The 18,425-nt window shown below is 55.2% G+C and overlaps 1 long non-coding RNA gene across 1 annotated transcript; it reads left to right on the forward strand.

The window, feature by feature from the left end:
* Nucleotides 1-3,118: 3,118 nt before the first annotated feature.
* Nucleotides 3,119-16,033, forward strand: LOC123590894. Its single transcript, XR_006709021.1, has 4 exons — nt 3,119-3,511; nt 3,630-3,713; nt 14,354-14,415; nt 14,510-16,033. It is a non-coding gene; the product is annotated as an uncharacterized LOC123590894 (long non-coding RNA).
* The last annotated feature ends 2,392 nt before the right edge of the window (nt 16,034-18,425 follow it).

An 18,425-nucleotide genomic window follows, 5' to 3' on the forward strand; every position in this document is an offset into this window, starting at 1 on the left:
ACGGGCTAGGGTTTGGGCATAGGGAAACACCGAGGTTGGGATTTAGGGGAGAGCTGGGGTATGGTTCTGATGTGGTGGTAGGGTTGGGGTTAGCAAAACGTCAGATCTGGAGATGGGTTCAGGGGTGAGGTGGGGCAGACACAGGTTAGCATGAGGTGCAGTTTGGGGTCAGGTCAGGATGGGTCAGGGTCAGGGTCAGGCTGACATGTTAAGGTTAGGTGCGCCTGGAACCTGTTGAGGGTCTTGGGGATCTGGTTGTCTGCCCTGTGGTGTCCCTGCCCTCTTCGGTGGGGTGCTCTCAGCCATGGCCTTGGCTGGAGACCAGGTGCTCTGGCCCTCATGGTGGCAGGACCCCCTCTGGCCTCTGAGCCCAGGCTGGGGCCGGAAGAAGCAGCATTCTGCAGCTGAGCCCTGAACTCACTCAGGAGCCTGGGTATCAGCTGAAGCAGGGGCCCCATTTCACACGGAACAGAGCCTGGGTTTGGGGCTACACCCTGCCAGTGAATGCAGTCCCCTGCCCCACTGGCTGGCTACCTGGCCTCCTGCCCCGGCCTCCTCTCTTACCCAGGATGCTTGTCTGGGGACCTTGGCTTCTTTGAGCCACTGCTGGCTGAGGGGGGCGGGGGGCTTCATAGGGTGAGTTCTAGCCCCTCTCCTGACAACCCTCACTCCCAGGCCCTGGTGGGGAAACTGGGCCTGCTCTCTACTTGGCCTTCACCACAGTGGTACCCGGAAGGCCTGGCTGTCTCACCTCGTCATGATCCCCCACACATTTCAGGGTCCAACGTGGGGGCCCAGGATTAAGGCTGTGTCCGCAGCATATGCCCCCAACCCAGACTGACCAGAGCCCACGGCCCTCATGGACGGCCTCTCCCCTGTCCTCCGTGACCCTCCCTGAGTCTAGCCTCCTAAAGAGCCAGCCTCCTGAATCTCAGGCCTGGGCTTCCACGGGGGCTGTACTCTGCCACCTGGAATGAGTTGGAGTCTGGGGGCCCTAGCGGTGGGCTGGTGGTCCTGGTCTGGGCCAGAGACCTCCGGGCTTCCCTGGGCGCGGCTCCGGTCTCAGCCAGCTGCACCCAGGCATGGCCCTGGTCGGCAGGGTGAGGGGCTGCCTCTGCTGCACCGCAGATCCCTTGGGGTGGGTCTGGCTCAGGAGGCAAGGGGCACCTAGCTGGGTGTGTCTGAGTGTGACTCAGGCTGGATGCCGGGGACTTGAGCTGGTGGCTTTGTTCTCCCACTAGCCGGGTAGGGTGCATGCTGCAGCCCTGAATCACCAGGGTGTGGCCCAGCCGGCCTGGCGGCACCCCAGACACACACACACACACACACACACACACACACACACAGTCACATGCACAGCCAGCGCTGAGGCCAGGACTCGACAACCTGGGGCACAGTGGTGCTGTGAGCACTTTCCAAGGTGTTCCTCGGTGACCAACGGCTCTGTGACCTCCAGTTAGAGCCTTAGAGGAGCTGGAACAGGGTTTGGGCCCCACAGACACAACCAGACCCTGCGGGGGGCGCTGACCCTTCCCCCAGCTGCCCGATAAAGGCCACTATGCACTCCTCTCCAAAGTGTCAACCCACGGGACCCCGAAAACAACTCTGAGAGGAGGAAACTATCATTCCCACTACAGATGAAGGCCCTGGGGCTTAGAGATGCTAGTGAGTGGCCAGCCTGCCTTCAACCTCCTTGCCACGTGTGCGGGTACTGCGGTAGCGGCCTGCCCCCCCCCCCCCCCCCCCCCGGCCTCTGCTTCAGGGTAGCTCATCACTGGGACCCCCTCAACAGCCCCTCTCACTCAGAGTCAGGCAGGGGTCCCATAGGGTTAGGGCGAGGAAGCAGCCCCTCCCAGCCACTGGGCCTGGGTCCCAGGCCCTTCTAGACCTCTGAGGATGGAGACAGACGCGGACCTGCTGGAGTCCTGGACCGTCCCCATCTGTCTTCTCTGGGGGAAGAGGTAGGAGGGCCAGCTCCCTCTTTGGGGAGCCAGGCTTCACTGTTCCCGGGGAAGGACAGGAAGTGTGGCTTCTACATGACCGCCAGCCTTCCCCACAAGTGTGTGTATGTTCCTGTGTGAATGTGAGGGGGCAGGAGAGCCCAAGGGTCCTGTTTCCAGGCCAGGCTTGGGGCTCAGAGACCACCTGTAGGTTAGTGGATGTTCTCCAACAGACCAGGGGCTGCCTGGGTAGCTGGTTACCGGGGTGCCATCGGGTAGGTGAACAGGGTGCAGTTCTAAGAGCTGGCCTCACCCCCCCTCCGCCCACAACCCCACCTGGTTCTTTGTCAGAAGCTGTTCGAGGGAGAGGAGAAAGCACCTTATAAGGTAACAAATGCTGTCCGCCAGGTGAGAGGAGAGGTACCTCCCTGCCTCCAGGCCTCCCCGCCCTACCCGGGCAGGACAGCAGCTTAGGCTGGGGTGGTATCCCAGTTCTGGCCCTGTGCCTTACAGTGTCCCCCTGCCCCCACCTCCTTGCCTCAGGGGGCACCTGCTACCAGCCCAGACTCAGGTGAGGGCCTCTGGCATGGGGAGGCCTAGCCCGCCCCCCGGGGAGGCAGAAGAGGCAGCTAGAGCTCAGAGAGGCTGCTGTATGACCTTTGGCTAAGTGACTGCTCCTTTCTGAGCCTGTTTTCTCTTCTGTGCAGTGAGGGGGTGAGCTAGGGGTGTGAAGTCACATGAGGATCTTAAGCCCTACGGAGGGTCCCCTTCACTTATAGACGCTTGATAAGACCGGGCCATGCCAGCCACTTTCCCCAAGCCCAGGATCCTCCTTTCCTGCACTGTTTGGCTCCCTAGGCAAAGGCCTACCCTCTCTGTTCCAAGGAAGCTGGGGTTCCCGGGGCAGTTCTGGTCAGTTCTCCAGGTGACGTGGCCTACCTCAGTTTGCCTGTTTGCCAGCAATGGGGCCCAGTGGAGACAGCCCAAAGAAGCAGGCGCTCTCTCTCGCTCCATAGACCTGCCTTCCTGCCTGTAATACTTGTCTTAGAAGCTGACCTTCCCCAGAAGCCCCCACCCCACCCCAGCCCTCGGGTGCAATGTGTTTTGTATCCTTCCATGGCGATGGTCATCCTGTGTGCCCTGTCTTGGAATTTCGCCCTGGAGATAAAAGCACTGACTCGAAATTTCTACATTTTACAAGCATTGTTGAATTTGACCCTGGTAACAGCCCTCTGCCAGGACGCGTGGTGGTGAGTTTATCAGAGAGGTTTGACCTCATGGTAGGGACAGGGCCGGGCCTGGAGTCAGTCCATGCTCTAGCCATGGACCCCCTGTGGGCACAGTGAAGGAAGGGAGCGTGTCTTCCTGTTGGTCCTAGAAATTTCAGAGCTGGGAGTGTCCTTGGATGTTATCTAATCCAACCCCTCACCGTGGACCTTGGGCAACTGAGCCCCAGAGCTGGGACTAGAGCCCAGGGCTTCTGACCCCCCAGTCCTGCCTGTTTCCTGGGGGAGCCTTCTCCCTCTTTGTCCGTCTAGCCCTGGGCCTTGCGGGGCGCTAGGTTCTGCTTGGTGAGTATACTGAGATGGCCCTGCTGGGAGAGGACGGGGTGGGGGCCAGGTACCAAGCCTGGCTTGAGGGAGGAGCCCTGCGCCCATCTCTTCCTTTCCTCCCTCCGTTCTGGTGTAGGAGCTTCCCAGCACAGTGATTGCACAGAGCTTTTTCAGGGAGCTGACGAAGCAACTTCTGTGTGAAGGAAACCAGGCCAAACACGTAAGAATGGTTGAGTTGTCCTCTCCCATTCCCAGCCTCCCCTGTGTGGAGCAGTCCTTAGAGTCCTGCCCCAACCCCCTGCCATGGTGCAGAAAGGACCCCTCCTGAAGCCCCCGGGGTGGTACCTGTTCCTGAAGGCCCTGGGGGACAGGGAACCCCACAGTGTCTTGTCAGTTTGGAATTCAGAAGTTTTCGCGGGAAGTTCTGCCTGTTGTCTGACTCGAGTCTCTCCTGCTGTGTGTTGAACCCCCTCTCTTCTTGCCATGTCCACTGGAGGATGCAGACTGCCCAGTGCTCAGGCCACCTTAATTTGGAGGTCAGGATTGCAAGTACCCGCATTCCCGCTTCCACTTGCAGGGTCTGGGGAAGCCTGAGGCTCCATTCTGAATTCCCACGGGGAATGCCCTTCGCCACGCCCCTTCCCCAGCCTGCTGGCCCTGTCCTGGCTTCCCACACCTTGCACACACGCCCCTCTCTAGGAAGTGCTGCCTCCTGCCCCAGATTTTTCTTTGACTCTGCACCTGAGCTGGTTTCCAGCATCTTCTCTGCGTTCTGAACTAGCCTGTATTCCCAGTGTCTTGGGCAGTTGCTGATGCTGGCTGGTGCTCAATAAATGTTTGTAACGGGCTTATTAAGGGCAGCTGAAACTGTGGTCAGTGGACTCTCCCAGACTTTCCAAATGGGAAGCTCCGGGGTAGGCCCTGTAGGTTCTGCCCACAGGGACCTTTGGTTCAGAGTGCTCTAATGGGGGCATCTGAACATGTGTGAACTTGGGCTAGCTTTCTCTCCTGGCCTGTAGGCTGGTGCTAGGCCCTAGCACCTCCCCGTCACTGACTTCTCTGGGCCTGGACCTTGATCCATGAGGAGATTCTAGAAGCCAGGAGGGCCGGGGCATGGAAGGCAGAGGGTATAGCCCCTCCTAGTTCCCCTGGCTCAGAGTGGGGTTGAGAGCAGGGTCGCAGTCTGTGAACAGCTGTTAGTTCATGCATTTAGTGAGCACTTCCTGTGTACAAAGCACCGTGACCCCAGGAGAGGAAAGCACATTGTGAAGCAAACACCCCCAGGGCCACCCTGAATCCCAGATGGGCATCTCTAACATGGTTTTCGAAATGGCCTCTTCCAACCAGCTCAGAAACCCAGGGCTTAGAGAGACTCCTGCATTGCCCTGGGCCACATGGCATCCACTGTGGGAGAGAGAGAGAGAGAGAGATTGAGAGGTATGGGCCATGCAGACTGTTCTGAGCAGATTTGCTAAATGTGAGTACTTATAAAGCAGAAAGAACAGTGGTTGTTGTATAAGCATTTTGCTGTTGACACATTGAGGGGGTCTTAGAGTGTCCAGGTAAGGACTGGGCAGACATTCCAGGTGGAGAAGGTGGCTGGCGTGGCCTCATCTTATTGTCTATAAGTGAAGGGATGCTCCACAGGGCTTAAGATCCTTATGTGAATTCACAGCCCCAAGCCCACCCCTTCAGAGCATGGAAGAGGAAACAGGCTCAGAAAGGAGCCGTCACTTAGCCAAGGTCACACAGCAGCCTGTCAGAACCCTGGCTGTCTCTTCTGCCTCCCAGGGGGCAGGCTAGGCAGGCGTTGGAGTGGGTATCGAGGGTAGCATGACAGGTGGGCTTTGGCAGATGTCCGAGCCGCTCAGAGTCAGGGAGAGGAGTCTCCAGCTCTGTCCTCTTCCTAGATAAGGGGAGTCTGGAAATTGGAGGTCACTTCTGGAGTCTGGCTGTGTGCAGAGTGTGTGGCTAGTGTGATCTCAGGGGTATTATTGGGTGTTGAGGGGGGGTGGCTCAGCCTGGCAGAGTCAAAGAGGGTAGAGGGCAAGACCTCCACAAGGATCTGGCTTTGTCACTTTGAAGTGTTTGGTGAGTGATCGGTGGGGGTGGTGGGACCATGGGAGGCGCCCCTGAGCTGCCCCCCGCACCCCCCCCAGTCGAGGCCCCTTGTCACGTGTTCAAGGCCACCGGCTCCGGGACCTGCAGTAGCCCGCGGCGGCCGGCAGGAGGCGGTGCCAGACAGGCTTTGGGAAGCTCCTCCTTCCCCGCCCCCGGCGGGGCGCCCCGGAATGCGGCGGGGCTCAGATGTGGCGGCGCCGCCCGCGTCCCGTCCCGTCCGGTCCGGGCGGCCCGGAGCGGCCTCCCTGCCCGGGCACGCCGGCCCGCGGGCGGGCGGACACCAGGTGTCGGCGCTGCGGGAACAGAGGCTTCCGAGCCCCGCCCCGGGACCTGGCGCCACACCCGGCCCAGCCCCCGTCCGGGCGCCGAGGGGGTGGGCACTGGCGCTGGGGCGGCTGCCAGGGCCACGGGCCCCAAGGTACTGAGTTTCAGGGTCCGGGGGACCCTCGTCGGACAGCGGCCTGACACACACACACACACACACCTGCCCCATTGGTGGGTGGCTCCGGGCCACCTAGGTCCCCGGCACCCTTTCGGCGGCCTTCTACCTGTCCTGCTGGAGGCAGCGGGAGCTGCGCTAGAGTCCTGGGCCTCGTTTTCCTGATCTGTTAAAAGAGAGCGAGGGCACTATCTTGCAGGACTGTTGTGGGCAATGATCCCAGACGCTCATGGACGGTGGTCCAGGACAGTGCCAAAGGGTGGTGGTCCCTCCTCACCTCCCCCAGCAGACTGGCAGGTTGGCCAGGAGGCTCCCCAGAATAGAGCCTTATGGTCCTCCCCAGAGGGACACGGTACTCCCACCCTGTCCCATAACTGTGGTCCTCAGATTGGGTGTGGATGGTGGGGGTGGAGGGCGGGTGGGGGGGGGGCGCAAAGTAGCTGAAAAGAGAAATGCCAGCTTTGGCCTGTTTTGGTTACAGCCTGGGTCTGGCTTCTCCTGTCTGGTGTCACTGAGTGGAAGCCAGACACATGGAGCCCGGAGGGGACCGGACATTGGCTCAGTCCCTCAAGTCCTGCTGACTCTGCCCTTGGCCTGCAGGGCTGAAACAGAGGAGTGGGAAGGCACATTCCTGGCTTAGAGGGAGAGGCTCAGGCCATGGGGGGCAGGCTCTGGCAGCGTTGGGTGGGGGTAGGGGTCAGGGAGAATACAAACCCCATTTCCATTTGACAGATGGGTATACTGAGGCTCTTTTCCCCTTTCCTTATCTCCACTTTTTTTTTTTTTTGGTTGGTTTAAAATTGCACAGCCATAGTAGTGGAGAGGGTGTGGATCTCGAGTATCTTCAGGGTCCCCTTTCCCAAACTCAGGTCTGTCTGTGGTCACACCAGTGACCTGCTCATTCTGGCCATAGTCCAGGCCGCAGAAGTTCCAGAAGGGACCCTGTCCGGGCAGTGTTAACGCTGTCAGCTCTAAGGCTGGGCCCTGGGAAGAAGCCTCCTGCAGCCCGTTCCTTCTCCCAGCACAATACCCACTGATTTTGGTGTGTGTGTCCCCCACGTGCCTTTCTACCCCACCAGCTGGACTGTTCCAGCACACAGAGCAAAGCTCAGAGTGAGAGATCCGCTGGAGCCCTGGCTGTCTCCAGAGAGTGTGGGGAGGGATCAGGAGGCCCAGCTCCCTGCCTAAAGTTCACCTCCGTTGTGCGATTCTAGCAAGGCCCCTGTTCTCTCTGGGCCTCCGTTTATCTATATGTAATATGGGGCAGTAGGCTGTATTTACGTGCTGGGATATCACTCTTGGGATGCCTGTGGTACTCTCCATGCCCCCACATCTGAGGTGGCCCTGAGCTGTTTTGGAGGGACCCGGCAGGGGAAGGGCCTAAGTGCATTGCACTGCTTACCTTTGGGCCAGTTTAGTTTCCAGAGGACAAAAGAATGTGGCTCTCACTGTCCACTAAATATGGCGGCAGTTCCTGCTGGGTGCTCCCTGACCACCTGGGGGTGAGAATGGGCAAGGGGAAGGATCCTAGATCATTCTTTTGGGGCCTGATGGGCTGGGGGCTTGGGGACTGAATGGGACACTTTTTTTTTTTTTTAATTTTTGTTTTTCAACGTTTATTTATTTTTGGGACAGAGAGAGACAGAGCATGAACGGGGGAGGGGCAGAGAGAGAGGGAGACACAGAATTGGAAACAGGCTCCAGGCTCTGAGCCATCAGCCCAGAGCCCAACGCGGGGCTCGAACTCACGGACCGCGAGATCGTGACCTGGCTGAAGTCGGACGCTCAACCGACTGCGCCACCCAGGCGCCCCATGAATGGGACACTTTTAAGAGCCTGCCATGTGGCTGTCCCTGATCTCTTGGAAAGTTCTTCAAATTAGCTTGTCAGCCCAGGTTCTTCCCTGCCTGGGACCCAGGACGAGGAGCTCCTCTTCCTCTGGGCCCAGGCACTGGGGTGGCCATGGAGGGGTGGCCTGGTGGGACACAGTTTTGTGAGGGGATTTGGGTCCTCGGGAGAGGAGGTCACAGGGGTATCGGCTGGCTTCCTTTTTTCAGGAGGCCGTGGGGGCAGCTTGTGTGGGGGGCAGGGCACTATGGGCCTGTGGGCCTCCCACCTCCCACCTGCCTGAGGCATGGTCTCAGAAGCCTCCTGCTTGTGGAAGTGACGGAGTTGGGGAGGGGGCTGTTAGGCAGGCTGCAGAGTCCCCAGGAGGACCCTCAAGTTTTCCAGTCTCGGGGAAGGCCCCCTAAAGCACCCCCAACTTGCTGTGGGCAGGGCAAAGCCTATGGTGGCTTGGAGGACGAGTAGGTCCCGGAGTCTTCCATTTTGTACCCGTGTCTGTGGCCAGGAGGAGGAGGGAAGGCAGCAGGAATGCAGGAATTCTGGCCAGGCCCTGTCCCAACAGGCCGGGGTGGGAGGGCTGGGCTCCGAGTGGGCCCATGTGCCCTTCCACTCGGCTGGTAGCTAAGCAGCCTGTGCAAACAGTGGAGGCACACAGAGCAGCCCCCGTGTGCACGCGCATGTGTGTGCCTGTGCCGGGGGGCCTCCAGGCTCAGGGACCCATGGCCTCAAACTGCGGATGGGAGCCCTTCTTGTCACTTTACAGTTGCAGTCACATGCAGGCCCGAGGCAGGGGTTCCGCCTGCTGACACCCGCTGAGCGCTTACCGTGCACCGGCCCCATCCATTCATTAGCTCCTTTGATCCTTACGACCCACAGGTACCCCCTCTTACCTGTCTGTAAGACAGGGAAACTGAGGCTCTGAAAAGTAACACACATGCAAGGCCACAGAGCAACTCAGTGGTAAAGGCAAAGCCAGGGTTCAGACTGTGGTCTCTCTGACTCCGGAGTGTAGTTCCCCCCCCCCCCCCAGATGTGTGTGGACGCGTGTGCACAGGAGCATCAGCGCGTGTGGAGATGTGTGCTTGGATGGCGGCCCCGTACTGGCCTGCGTCTAAGGATGCTTGCCTAGAGGTAGACGCCCGTGCCCATCCGTGGAGGCGTGCCCACGATGCCCATGCATGAGCATGTGACACATATTCCATGCTCGCGTGCACAAGCACATGTGTGCGCAGAGTGCACCTGCATCCCCGTGTGCACACTTGTGCATGGTGAGCGTGTGTGTGCACATCCACACCTAGCCATGTGCCTGCGCAGACGTGCTCCTCTCCAACTCACCCACCTTCCGTCCCCTTCTTGGGCTCCTGCCTTGGCACAGGTGTCAGTGCCCCAGCAGGACATCTGATGGCCTTGTGGATAGCCCCGGGACTTGGGAGGATTTAAAAGAAGGTAATTTTGGGGAGAGACAGGATGGGCAGGCACAGAGTTGGATAAGAGGAGGGTGCATGGAATGAGAGGGGTTAAGGCTGGGGCTGGGCTGGCCTGGGTTTTCTTCAGCCCTTGAGCAGAGGACTGGCCCAGGGAACCCTGATCCTGCCTCCCCTCTTCTACCCGCCTCTCTCAAGGCTCCCCAGGGAGACTGCAGGAGAGTCCTGGGGCCCTGGGGGACTTGGCTGTGTCCTGTCCCCCTTTCTGTTTGTGCTAGGTAATCCTCCCTCAGCCTCGGAGGGGATGGAGAGGTGAGAGGACCCAAGAAGGGATCCTTTGGGTGTGGGAGAGAAGGGCTGAAGCCAAATTGTAGCCCACCGCACTGCCCTTGGCACAGTTGCCCTCCTGCTCCTGCGGGGCAAGGAGGTGCAGGCGGAGCCGCGGTCAGCAGGGGGCGCTCGGGACCTGCGGATGGCGGGGAGAAGCGTTGCAGGCAGGCGGGACCAGGATGGGCAGGGCAGGGCAGGGCAGGGCGGGCTGAACCACCGTAGAGACCCACCTGCAGGTGGGGTGGGGGTAGGAGTGGAAGCACACACTTCCCACCACTTGGGGCAGACTCCCAGAGGGACAGATATACGCCCCTACCCCGGAGGGACAGACTTAATTCCTCCACCAACAGATTCTCAGACCTTCAGAGAGACAGGCACAGGGACAGCCCCCTCCCCCTCTGGAGCATTCTGGGCTGGTGTTAGAGGGCCCTGGGTGAACAGGGTGGAGCTGGGAGTGACCTGGCAAGGGTGCTGGGCCTTTGTGACAGTGTGACAGCTTTGAGACAGCAACGGCCCTGGAGTCAGGCAGGCTTAGGTCAGATTCCAGCTCTGCCCGGGGGTGGCCACAGGTCACTCAACCTCTCCTGAAATGGGGGTGATGTGTGCTCAGTGCCCCACACAGGCCTCGACCCACAACGTGGCCATGGGGGTCATGACAAGTTGCCTGAGCACGCTGTCCCGGGGATGTCCTCACTTTCCTTCAACAAATATTTAATGAGCACCTGCTAAGTGCCAGGCCCTTTAGTGAACCGCTGAGGGTCCAGTGATAAGCAAAGCACATAGCACCTGCCTCTGGGAGCTAACATTCTGATGGGAGGGGGTGTCCTAGGGCTTGTTGAACTGAAAACGATCCCCCTCGTTTTGATGCTTTAAAACGGAAATTGTGGATTAAAAGAAAGACTGGCAGAGAGGGCCCTTTTATTTCTTGTCAAGTGCAGGGCTGGGAAAATTCCAGATCGTACTGTTCTGCTCTGGCCCTCTACCTCTTGGCACAGAGACAGATCCAGCCACTCCCCACTGCAGATCCTCACGTCACTCAGTCCAAGCCGGAGTCCTGCTTCTGGCCAGTCTCCTCCCGCGCTCCCCTCTCCCTCCGCTGCAGCCACGCTGGCCTCCTTTGCAGGTCCTCAAACGTGCTAGGCGGGGTCCTGCCCCAGGGCTGTTGCCCTCGGCCAGTCCCCTCTGCTGGAATGCTCTTCCAGGGCGTCCACGTGGCTTGCTTCTTCCCCTCCTGGGTTTTGACGAAATGTCCTCTTCTCAGCGAGGCTTTCCCTGCCCTCCCTATTAAGCGATCCTACCTCCAACACTCCCCGTGCTCCTTTCTCCTGTATGTTTCCCCGCAGCGGTTCTCATTGCCATCTGGCCAACGATCTCTTTTACAATACATTTCTTTCTTATCTGCCTCCCCCCCACAAGAATGCAAAGTCCGCGTGAGAGCAGACTTCGGGCAGATTTGTTCTCGCTGTATCATCAGAGCCTAACACGTGCCTGGCGCGGCGAAGGCATCAATAAATATTTGTCAAGGGAATGCTCAGTGCTGGTTCTGAGGCATGCGTTGCTCGGTGCTGGGAGCACCGTTCCTTGGAGGGAGGTGCCCGGCTTTGCAGCTGCAGCTGGGCCACCACTGGCACAAACCTGTTAGGGGCTGGAGGACTGGGGGATGGGGAGGAGAAGGCCGGAGCATTCTGGTTCTTTCTTGCTCTTTTGGGGACAGAAGTTGAGTGGCCATGGTAACCTCCCCCAAACTCACATGCCTTAGTTGGGACATAGTTGAGAGGCGGGTTTCTTCCTTTGAAAGAAATCAAAGATGTAAAAAATCTAGCGATCAAAGTAGGGTGGTAGGTGATCCTTCCACCCTCCCTCCCTTTTTCTTCCCTCCCCCAACCTCCTTCTTTATTCCCTCCCCTCTTTCTTTCTTTCTTTCTTTCTTTCTTTCTCTTTCTTTTTTCATTTCCTTTCCTTTCCTTCTCTCTCCCTCCTTGTTCCTTGTCCCTTCTTTCTTTCCTTGTTTCTTTTCTTCCTTCCTTCCTTCCTTTTTTCCTTTCCTTTCGTTTCCTTTCATTTTGTTTCATTTCGTTTCCTTTCCTTCTCTCTCCTTCCTCTTCTTTCCTTGTTTCTTTTCTTTCTTTCTTCTTTCTTTCTTTCTTTCTTTCTTTCTTTCTTTCTTTCCTTTCCTTCTCTCTCCCTCATTTTCTTTCCTTTTTTCTTTTCTTTTCTTCTTCCTTCCTTCCTTTCCTTTTTCTCCTTTCTCATTCCCTCCTTCACCCCCCCCCCCCATTCTGTTCTCTGCTTCTATGATTTTGTTTGTTTGGATTCCACATATAAGTGAGATCATACAGTATTTGTCTTTCTGTCTGACATTTCACTTAGCACAATGCTCTCAAGGTCCATCCATGTTCACCAACGGCAGGATTTCCTTCTTTTTATGGCCAAATAGTATTCCATTGTATATGTACAGTATAGCACAATTTCTTTAGCCATCCATCCATAGATGGACACTTAGGTTATTTCCATATCTTGGCTACTGTGAATAATGCTGCGGTGAAAATGAAGGTCCAGATATCTCTTTGAGGTAGTGATTTCATTTCCTTTGCATGTATTCCCAGAAGTGGAATTGCCAGGTCATATGAAAGTTCTAGTCTTGATTTTTGGAGGAACCTCCATACTTTCCATAGTGGCTACACCAATTTATATTCCCACCAACAATTCACGAGGGTTCCCTTTCTTCACACCCTCCCCAACACTTGTTATTTCTTGTATTTTTCATACTTGACATTCTGACAGGTGTGAGGTGATACCTCACTGTGGTTTTGATTTAAACTTCCCTGATGATCAGTGATGTTGGGCACCTTTTCATGTTCCTGTTGACCATCTCTGTCCATTTTAAAAATTGGCTGTGTGTGTGTGTGTGTGTGTGTGTTTTGCTATTGACTTGTATGAATTCTTTATATATTTTGGATTAGCCCCTTATCAGATACGTGATTTGCAAACATTTTCTCCCGTTCTGTGGGTTGCCTTTTCATTTTGTTGATGGTTTCCCCTGTCGTGCAGAAGCTTTTTAGTTTGATGTGGTCCCACTTGTTGATTTTGGGGGGATGTTGGTCGTTTCTGAACAGAGGGGTTGCAGTAGGGGATTTGCAGGTGTTACGCTCTCTCCGGCTGGGGCACACGTGCAGGCTGCCTTCTGGAAGCCCAGGGAACCTTAGCCGTCTTGGTAGAACAGTGGCCCAGGCTTTAAGTCCCAGCCATTCCCTCAGAAGGAAAACATTTTACTCTGTCCAAAGCCCCCGCCCTGGTGTCCAAGAAGGAGCTCCTTGGGGCCCTCACCTGAGCCCCTGGGTTTGGTTAAGGCGCCTCTTTCGGGCCTAGAAATGGGACTACCTCCTGTGCTTACCCTCCTAGAATTCCTCAGCACCCACCTCCCCTTTGTCCTTGCAGCTTCCAGTACCCACACTATCAGCTACTTGCATGGAATCCCTTCTGTGTGAAATGATGAGGTACCAACTGATAGACCAGAGAAGGAAAACTCAATAAAAGCAGGTTGTGTTAAGTGCTGTGAGAACACCAGATTGGGGGGGGGGGGGGCGCTAACCGAGCCAGAAAGAAAAAGTGGTTTGGAGGTAGTAGGGGCTAGTTCGGGTGGGCGGGTCTCTCTCTGAGGAGGCGACACCGGAGCGGACAAAAAGAGATGGACAAGTGAGAGGAGCCAAGGCTGGGGGAAGGGAGCCACATCTCTGGTGAGCACAGGCTCACTGGGGCCCGCGGGCCGTGGCCGCCCTCCCAGGGCAGGGCGCTGCCCCTGCCCCTGCCGGGTGGGCAGAGAGCTCGCTCAGCCCTGGGAGCCTCCGACCACTGAGGCCTGAGGTTTGAGCTAAGTGTGTGGAGACTGGAGATCCAGGTTGAACGCTGGGAAGCGCAGCCCCGCCTCCCTTCTTTAAAAAAAAAAATTTTTTTTTTTTTAGAGAGAGACAGCGTGAATAGGGGAGGGGCACAGAGATAGGGGTACACAGAATCCGAAGCAGGCTCCAGGCTCCGAGCTGTCAGCACACAGAGCCTGAGGCGGGGCTCAAACCCACAAACCTTGAGATCGCGACCTGAGCCCAAGTCGGATGCTTAACCCGTTGAGCCACCAAGTGCCCCGCCCCGCCTCCTTTCTGCCCCGCCGCCTCCTCCTCCCTCGGTCTGGTCGGGAAGCCCAAGGAGGCCCGGCTCCCGGGAAGTGCTTGTCTCGCCGCGGCCGGCAGGGGGCAGTGGTTATCGCGGTGCTCGCCGGCCGGCGCTGACCTTCCCCTAACGCAACGTGGGCTGACGCTCCCGCAGGCAGGCAACCGGAGGGACTGAGGCACGGGCCCCTTCCCTGCCCCCTCCAATCTTCAGCTGCTCCCAAACACAGCTCTGAGCCCTGGTCTCTCCTGGAGGGGGGAAGGGGCGGGCGAGGCTGGGCAGATGGTGGGGACCTGGGCCAGGTAGGGGACCGGTTCCAACGCCCCTCGGGATAAGGGGGGAGATTTTCAGAATTCGCACGCTTGCTGTGTTACTGCTATTTTAAAGCACCGAGCATGTGCCAGGCACTGGGCTAAATGTCTTTTATCGTGCGTCCGTCATCTCTCTAAAGCTTCACAACAGACCCAGGGGGCAGGTGCTCTTGTCTCTTGGAGGTTGCCCAAGACCACGCAACTAGAACCCGAGTTTTCTCCACAGGCTACGTCTCAGCCGCTCTGATTGCTGCCTCTGTAGGAGGGTGAGGTGCTCACGGAATCAAGGTGGGTAGGTGGGTAGGGAGGGGATGGGCGGGCGCTGAGGTGTTGACAGCCAAGGGACCTGAAGGAGCACCCAGCTTACTCCTTTATTTTGCAGACAGAGAAAAAACTCCAGAGAGGGGACAAGACTTGCCCAAGGTCCCGCAGCGAGCACACGGCCAATCACGACAGAGGGGCCTTCGGCACAACCGGAGACCCTGAGCCCGATCCCGGCCGGACGCCAGAAGCCCCTTGAGGACAAGGACTCTATTTTACCCTTTATGCCGTCCTCCCTCCCTGCGGGGGCTAGCACTGGGTGCCGCACACAGTAGGGGCTCTGGAAGTCCTCGGTGGTGGTGGGGGGGCATCTTCTGTCCTGCAGGAGCTGCAGTCACCTGCCATTCATGCCTCCATTCATTTATCCAGCATTTAGTAAGCACCGCTTGTATGCTTGGCGCCCTGCGAGACAGCGCGATGCACAGCTGAATGACACGGTTCACAGCTGGCTCACCTTCTGGTGGGGATTTCAGGGGTTCCCCCACCTCATGACATGCGCTTCTGTGGTTTTCCTCATTCTCAGTGCGGGCTTCCTGTGCTCCTGTCTGGTGACTTTGCCCTTTTGCCCGGGCGGGAGGCTGAGAAAATCTGTTCTACTTCCCTCTTCCGGGCCACTTCTGCTCCTTATTCCTTACCTCCTTCCAAGCTGCTTCCTTCCCCTTCTTCAAGCCCTCTTTGACTAACATCCCCCAGCTGCTCTGCAGACCCCAGTGTGGAGGTCTTGAGCTCTGCCCAGGCATCTCTGGTTCTCTGTTTCTTTGTGGGTACCCCCTACCCCCCATCAGCCTCTGGAGTTTCCCAAGTATAGGGATCACCTGCCTTCTGGCTGTTTTTTCTAAAGCCTAAATAGACCAGCAGAAGGGGCAGGAGGGGAGGTCATGCTGTCAATCCCTAGCACACAGGGCCTCTCTTGGGTTCTGCCCCCAGGACTCCCTTAGAGGAAGGGTGACCCCCTGTTGCCACCAGGGTGCTGATTTGCTAGTCCTGGCCCAAGACCTCTGAGCTCTGATCATCCACGCCGAGCCCCAGGGGCTTAGGCTGGGCACCAGCCATTGGGTAACTGCTCAACCTCACCACCCTTTGTGTTTGAAGGTGGGGGTCTTTAGTCTCCATTTCACCAACTCCTGGGGTTGGTCATTTTTCATGCCCTTATGGCATGCAGTTTGCAGGTAAAGAATGGTTCCATGAAACCACAATGCTTTTTTTTCACCTGCTGGATGACCAAAGTTACAGTGATTGGCCTCTCTGGGCCTCAGCTAACGATACCTGTCCTGTCCGTCTCACAGGTAGTTAGGAGGACCAGAGATCAAGGAGAAGAAAGAGCCCAACCCAAGCAGGGGCTTGGTTTTGTTCTGCTCAGAGCAGGGGTCCATCCTTGGCCAAGTGTTCAGTGAATCCCTCTAGAGAGCAGGAGTGGGAAGGAGGAGGAAGGAGGGAGCTTGCTCAGGGAGGGGGAGTGAGAAAGGTGCAGCAGATAAGATAATTTTCTTTCCTTCCTGCTTGCTTTCTTCCTTTCTTTTTCTTTCTTTCTTTCTTTCTTTCTTTCTTTCTTTCTTTCTTTCTCTTTCTTTCCTCCTTCCCTTCCTTCCTTCCTTCCTTCCTTCCTTCCTTCCTTTCTCTTTTTTTCTTTCCTCCTTCCCTTTCTTTCTTTCCTTCTTTCTTTCTTCTTTTCTATCTTTCTTCCTTTCTTTCTTTCTTCCTTTCTCTTTCTTTTCTTTTCTTTCTTTCTTCTTTTTTTCTTTCTTTCTTTCTTTCTTTCTTTCTTTCTTTCTTTCTTTCTCTTTCCTTTCCTTTCTTTTCCTTTCCTTTCCTTTCCTTTCCTTTCCTTTCCTTTCCTTTCTCTTCCTTCCTTGTAATGGCCCCTCAGAACAATGTGATGCTTCAAACATAATACTGGAGGAAAACATTAACTAGAACTATACAATACACAAGATAGCTCTAAGAAAAACATCTATTGAAATGTCTCTCCAGGGAGGCGGTTGATTTATGTTGCTGAAGCCGAGCAGCTGGGAACACCTGCCCCGCTCAGGGTGGAACACCGCCTGTTTCTTCGTACTTCTCCACTTTCTCAGAGAACATGACCACCTGTTATGGGTCTAATCAGATTCTTTGTGCTTGCTCAACCATAGATTACTCCCGCTACATGCTTCAACAAGTTCTGTTTTCCTCCCGAGAACACCCTTTAAACAATATAATGAATAGTGATGTCTATTGGTGATTTATATGATTTTCCCAATAAATATGAGAATGAGGAGTTGCTCGCGGTGACCGTCCTTCCAAACTGTCGTCCTCTGCTCCCTTTCTCTTGCAGCTGACTTGTGTCTCATTCTTCTCCCATGCACCTTTAGGAAAGCGACACTTAATTCTCTTTCTTTCTTTCCTTCTTTCTTTCTTTCTCTTCCTTCCTTCCTTCCCTCTTCCTTCCTTCCTTCCTTCCTTCCTTCCTTCCTTTCTTTCTCTTTCTTTCTTTCTTTCTTTCTTTCTTTCTTTCTTTCTTTCCTTCTCTTCCTTTCTTATTTTGTTCTCTTTCTTCTTTCCTTTTCTTTCTTTCTTCTCTTCTTTTTTTCTCTTCCTTTCTTATTTTGTTCTCTTTCTTCTTTCCCTTTTCTTCTTTCTTTCTTTCCTTTCTTCTTTTTTTCTTTCTTTTTTCTTTCTTTCTCTTCTTTCTTTCTTTCTTTCTTTCTCCCTCCCCCCCTCTCCCTCCCTTCCTTTCCTCCCTCCTTCTTTTCCTTCCCTCCCTCCCTGCACTAACTGTGCTCCTTCAATGTGCCAAGCATTGCATTAGCACTGGAGATACAAAGGTCAAGGAGCCGCTCCCTCACTTGCATGGCTCATTTAGGCCAGGAGGCCTCAGTTGGGAAGGTACACTGTTCATTCATTCTGTCATCAATTTCACTTTTTAGTGAAAACCTCCCATGCCAGGCACCGTGCAAGGCCCTGGGGATGTGATAAGATGCCATCCCCACCCCCAAGGAGTTGAGAGTCTTCTGGAGATAAAAGGCACCAAAGCAGGCAAGTGAAACATGGCTAAAGCAGACAGGGATAAGTGTTGGGTGAATCTAATGTCTCCCTCAGCATCCATGTAGGTCTAGGCACAGACTAAGTATGCACTCAATAAATGTCTGGAGATGAGTGACCCAGGTGTGGGGAAATTTCTAGATAACTTATGAGTTAAAGAGTAAAGTTCTTTTAATGAAATGCTGATAAAAATGCTACATGGGAAAATAGGAAGCAGTCAAAATGGTTCTTAAAAGCAAACTTATGGTCTTCAAAGAGTCTTATATTGAAAAAGAAGAAAGGTGGAAAACTAAAGCATTCAACGCAAGAAATTGAAAATGGTAAAAATAACAAATTCAGGGGCACCTGGCTGGCTCAGTTGGTAGAGCATGCGACTCTTGATCTCAGGGTCGTGAATTCGAGACCCAAGTTGGGCACAGAGATGGCTTAAAAAAAATAATAAATTCAAAGAAAGCAGAAGGAAGGAAATAACAAGTGTGTGTATAATTTTTGGCTCTGAAATTCATATTCAGATCCAGACATTCAAATTAGTATTTAGAAAGTCATAATCCAGAAAGTAATAGAATAGAGTAAGGAGCGAGTTAGTCTCCTGGATGGGAATGTGGATTATCCAGCAGTTTCTGCTGAATTTCGAGAGCAGAGCCCACACCTCAGGGGCCTCAGAAGAATGGATCAACCCTGAATAGAAGTCTCAGAACTTCCAGTCCGGGGGACTGGCTGTACTATGCCCCAAGAGGGCCAGCCCGAGGCCCATTTTTTGCCTGTTATTTGGTATTCGAACTAGTGGGCTTAATCCGCAACACGTGCTATAATAATAGTGACATTTCTCACAATCCTGTTATCGTTCAGAGTGCTGGAAATGAAGGATGTGGTATTCCTGATAGGAAAGAACACAGCTATCTTGTCAGATCCTCAAACACCCTATCTGGTGAGTAGGGGAGGTCTATGCTCCATTTCAC

This window comes from Leopardus geoffroyi, chromosome B4, assembly GCF_018350155.1.
Source record: "Leopardus geoffroyi isolate Oge1 chromosome B4, O.geoffroyi_Oge1_pat1.0, whole genome shotgun sequence".
Classification (NCBI taxonomy): Eukaryota; Metazoa; Chordata; class Mammalia; order Carnivora; family Felidae; genus Leopardus; species Leopardus geoffroyi.